A 6,000-nucleotide genomic window follows, 5' to 3' on the forward strand; every position below is an offset into this window, starting at 1 on the left:
TGCTCTGAACAATCACCAAAGGAGTTCTTTGGCGTGCTGTTATTCCACCCCAAATCATCACGGAACCACCACCAAAGCGATTCCTCTCCAAGACACAGGCCTGTGCATAACGTTCTCCCACGCGTCTATAGGCACGTTGACGTCCATCACTATGGGAAATGTTAAACCTGGACTCATCTGTACTCAACATTTCTCCACCAAAACAAGGGTCTGCGGACACGATTTCGGCACCACATTCGGCGAGCATGTCGATGACGTTGTGTCAGGATAGGCCGTATGGCGGGACGTCGTGGTCTGATCCCGTGATGACGTATACGTTGTCGAACTGTGTTGGGGTGGATACGGCGAAGTCCTGGGATGGTTCGGCCAGTCATCAGTGCAGTCTGAAACCTGTGGCGCAGATGGGTCACCCTTATCCATCTGTCCTGTCTTGGCGTTGTTACACGTGGACGTCCAGAACGTGGCCGATCGATGACGTCATTTGTGTTCTGGTAGCGTCTCACCAGTACAGAAAAATGGTGTTCCGGTGGCAGTGGAAATGTGCAGCCACTTGTCGTTGAGACATTCCGACACGGACAATCCCAGTGGCCTCATGACGTGCAGACGTGAACTTTGGTATGCAATGCGTTTCAATAGCCGTTCAATTTTTGAACGATCGCAAGGGCAGGGGTTGAGCTTTCCAAAGTGACAGTATTGTGTGGCATTCATTTGCTCTGTTTCTCTTTCCCGGAATGCACGTGCAACAACGTATTGCACGTCTCAAGGACGAACCCACTGACGTCACGGAACGTGGCGTGCATGCATGTTGGATACATGTCACTAATCTCTGAGTTTAAATCCTTATGTGTCTACACAGGTTTGATAAATTTAGATTTTAAATTTTTGTATGCAGTTTCTTTATGTGCCTAGTATATTTTGAAAAATACAGAATAGTCAACATTGTCTAAATTACTAGTATATAAGTGATGTAGTACTTCTAGAAGTGCCCTTTTACCCAGAGATGATAAATCTAATATACATTTATTGAATTTACAAGAAGATGAAAAAGGATTACCTAGATATCTATATGAATCAACTGTTAAGACACGTTCACCTTTATAAAACCATTTCTTATTTCTCGCTAAGGGTTCACCTCTTCTAAAAACAACAGTTGGAGTTTTCTCTAGATTAACTGTCAACATTAGTATTCTGATCAAAGTATTTCTGTACAAATATGAAAACCATCTCGTTTAGTGTATGGGACAGGTTAATTATATCAGTGGTTAAGACTAGGTTGTAATCACAGTCACGCCTGATTGATTTGTCTGACAATTGGGATGTATGACTTTTGGGAGTAAACCAGTTCTGTCTGTCACATTATGTAATTACACAGGCAGGTGTGATACTTGTACGGTTTAGTCTCTATTCGCCTACATCTCAATTCGCCTACAAAAACAATGTAGGCGAATTGGGATTAGAGAATGCACCCCTACTCTTATAATGAACCTGACTCACTGAGTCTTGATCGACTGTTGTTATAAGGATATGTAGTTGAGTAAAGAGGATTAGTGCATCCACTGAGAAGTTAAAACAGGGTTAAAATAAAATGACAGGGATTAATGCATGCGATGATGAGATGTAGTTTATTTCTCACTGTGAAATACTAAGTTGTTATAAGGATATGTAGTTGAGTAAAGAGGATAAGATCTGTTGTCACAAGTGACAACCTCAAGACTTGCGCATGATTGTGTTTTTTAAAATAATTACAAACAAATAGAGACAAAATTTAAACTTTTAAGACAGAGACTTCAAACGGCCGGCAGTTCCTGGTGGTAGACGACGGTGATGACAACAGGATTCTAATCTTCACAACCGCAGAGATGCTGGATATCCTTGCTTTGGCCGAAACAGTGTACATGGATGGAACATGTTATCTGTGCCCTAGTCTAAGGACCCAAGTGTATGTTTTGCACTGCCTTGTATACAGGACCAGATGTATCCAGTTGTCTTTCCCTACTTCCCAGCAAATCCCATGACACATATATCAGACTGTTTACTCACTTAAAGGATATTGTGCTTACAACTGTCGGTGTCAATCTCTCCCCTTCTATAGTGCAAAGAGACTACGAAGCTGCTGCCATTGGTGCCATCGAAACAGTGTTCCCAGATGCTGATATCCGTGGCACGCTGACAGATCGATCATGGAGCAGCTGTCCGCCTCAAACCAAGGATCTACCGAAACCTGGAGAGTCGCTTGGACAGACTTAGACTGACTGACTGACTGAGTTTAGTTTTACGCCGCTTTTAGCAATATTCCAGCAATATCGAGGCGGGGGACACCAGAAGTGGGCTTCACACATTATGCCCATGTGGGGAATCGAACCCGGGTCTTCGGCCTGACGAGCCAATGCTTTAACCACTAGGCTACCCCACCGCCCCGGACAGACTTAGAGAGCATCTTGTTTCTGGGAGAAGATCACCCCTTCAATTCCTCGACGCAGCTGGTCACCTTATCAATTTGAAGTGAGAATGGACAATGTCACGATTGTGATCGGAAAATGACAAATAACAGAATAAATAAGTAACAGACAAATAACAGAAATAAATTCTTTAAAAAACCTTTCTTTTTGTCCTTCAACTACTTCAACTAGAAGATGATGTGATGATATGATGTGATAAAAGATAAATAAATTATCATTTCATTGTGATCAGAAAATGATAAGTAACAGAAATAAATAAATTCTTTTTGTCCTTCAACTACTTCAACTAGAAGAGTCCAGTTTTAGATCATAGGGGTGCCACTAGTTCACCATTGCGCAATCAACAGTCAACAGACCATGACATGTTGTTTTAAGACTGTAGGCGAAATGGGATGTAGGCGAAATGAGAACATACCACTTGTACACATGACATGTTATGGTGTCTGTTGATTGCAAAATGTTATATACAAAAAAACAACATCTCTACACACACACACACACACACACACACACACACACACACACACACACACACACAAAGAGCCCTGAGCGTATCGGCAAAAGACAAATGAACCAGCCACTGAAAGCTTTCGTTACACTTGAATGCACACCCACCCGCTCTGACTGGGTTCGGTATCCCGGCTGCTTCGTTTCGAGTGAAGTAAACCTGAGTACAAAATATTGCACTTTTGATTTGCGAATGTACGCTTATAATTTTGTTTGTTTTTTCATAATCAGCAATGTATATTGTCATGAATAATTGATAATTGTGTTTAAATTATGTTATTTTTTGTTGTTGCATGTGACCTTTAAAGGCACAATGTCACACATTTTCAACAGTATTTTGGCCTATATTATATATTTTGGGGCATATGCACTCACTTTAGCTTCCTATTGATGCAATACAAGATTTGTTATCCCTTACGACTTGCCTGAGGTGAGGTGAAATTAGGTTTAACGTCGTGCTCGAGAATATTTCGCTCATATGACGACGTGCATGCGTGTGTATGTGTATGTGCGGCTTCTTGTACTAGCCCAGACTTAAGCTGGTTTTATAGTGCTAGCCCACTGAGGTACCACGCCGCAGTGAAGCATGAATACCCCACTCAGACACATTATACTGACTCCGAGCCGACCAGTCCTTGTTGTACCCATTAATGCCGAACGCCAGGCAGGCACCAACAAGTACCATATTTTAACGTCTTTTGGTATGACGCGGTCGGGTATCGAACCCGCGACCTTCCGCTCTCCGGGCGGACGCTCTAACCACTACACCACGGAGGCGGTCTTACGACTTGCCTGAAATCGGTATTTGAAACTTATTTTGGAATATAAACAATTGAAAATTTATTATAAATTGTATATTTATATACTTATCCTATCTCACGGTATGCACCTCTTCTCTTCTTCTACGACCATGTGTGGAAACGTGCTGTAGGCTAAGTTGAATCAAATCTTGCTGGCCTCTGACCCGCCCTGACCTCTGCCCTCACTCCGACATCAGCACCTGTCAATCATCTCTGTAAGCGTGGAGCTCGCTCAGATGATCATGTGACTACCTGTGCCTGTCATTCTCGTCTTGGAGCTTCTAGTAATCTGTGATGTGTGGCAGGTCGGGTGGGTCCTATCGCGTGAGATAGGATAAGTATATAAATATACAATTTATAATAAAATTTTCAAATTTTTAAACTTATCCTATCTCGCGGTATGCACAATCCCACGGTTGGTAGGCGGGTTGCAGATTACCCCGTTACTGCCACCAGGAAAAACGCATAACCCAAGGAGGCCAGGAGAAAGCACCAACTCCCGATATGCAAACTCCAACTTGAGATGGGTTTCTTCATGTAACCCCTTGGCTTACACAGCACAAAAACTCTAGGGAGTGGGTGCTCCCGAATTAATGTGGTTTTCGGCCGCAACTTTTGACAAGCAAAAGGACGCAGTTTGGCAAGTAGGCCCCGCCGCCCCACGATTTATCAGGTGACCCAAGTGAATTAAAGTCGAGGACCTTAATCTGGCCAGTCCCTGCTTCGAAACTACCCCCAACAGACACACGCTGGAAGGCGGTGAAAGAGGAAATAGATCGGATGCTCAACTAGTTTAACGTTCAGTACCAATCTCCCTAACGTACCAAAGGTGAGAAAGAACTCAGGAGCAGAACGCTTCGAAAACCATATAGGTAATCGGAAATCAACACTTAACTGACGTAATTGCTCAGAGAGTAGAGGTCAGTAAGCGGAGTGTCGATCATCTCTGCATGTAGCACAAGACTGGCCTCACAGTCTATGAAGTCATAACTTATGACAGTGCAGACACGCCCTATTCCCATAGGTGAGAATGATCTAAGCCCAAGAGAAAAAAGTACCAAGACATGGATGACATCGATATCTTATATTAGGTACAAAGCAAACCCGACCAAGGAAGGATTGCTTTATCTGCGAACACGGGCCGATGACAATTGCTGCGCCAGGATCAGGGGGGCCGAATTGATGTAGACCTTCCACGTCTGTAACTGAGAGGTCCCTCAGGTAGTGTGAAGCAAACACCGTATCTGATCGCCAAAAACAGCCCTCCATGATGGACTGCAGGGAACAATTTCTGTGAAGAGCCATGGTGGAGGCAAGAGCTCGAGTCTCATGAGGCTTCGCCGTCGACGGTGGAGGCAGGTCAGCAAAGGCAGAAGCATGCAGAATCGTAGTTCGCATCCAAAACGCCATGATAGTACGGGAGACTTCCGAGGTGGAGGCAGTAGACAATGGAATGAACAATCTCTTATGCAATCTGCGGCGATCCTGTGAGGCAGCTAGGTAAATATTTAATGCACGCACCGGGTAAAGGACAGATCCTCAGTGTCATCTGGGCCGAAGATAGTGGACAACGGCTGAATCGTGAATGTGCGATCCGGCTGTCCTGGTAACTGATTCTTGGCGAGAAAATCCCACCGCAAACCAAGGAAAATTTTCGCATGTCTAGACCTTTCAAACCTTACTCGAGAAACATAAAGAGCATGCAACTCAGAAATACGAGCAGCCATAGCCAAGGCCAATAGAAAGAAGGTCTTAAAGGAGACATGTTCGAAATCTTTCTCCTCCAAAGGTTCATAATCAGCTGACGTGAGATGAGCAAGTACAACGGAAAGATCCCAAGCTGGAGGCCAGAACTTCCGAGATTGGTCAGCCAGTTTGTAAGACCCGAGGAGAGACTGGAGTTCAGGGACAGTGGACACCTTCACACCTGAGGCCGCTGCAATAACCGTGTTAAGAGCCGCCAGATAGGTAGATAGTGTAGAACCTTTGAGTTTTTTTGAGGTTCGGAGATGCTGAATGTACTCTGCCACCATCTGCGGGGACGCCGTAGTGGGGGATGAGACGCCCCTCTTCCTGCAATACGCTTCGAAATTCTTCCATTTGTCATTGTAGAGTGACCTCGTAGAAGTACGATGCGCTGTAGTAATGGCAGGAACCACCCGTTTAGAATAGCCCTTCGCCGTAAACGACTGATGTAGATGCGCCAAGCATGCAGATGGAGCGTCAACGGGGAC

Source organism: Haliotis rubra, unplaced genomic scaffold, assembly GCF_003918875.1.
Source record: "Haliotis rubra isolate DU_JTF1 unplaced genomic scaffold, ASM391887v1 Scf934, whole genome shotgun sequence".
Lineage (NCBI taxonomy): Eukaryota > Metazoa > Mollusca > Gastropoda > Lepetellida > Haliotidae > Haliotis > Haliotis rubra.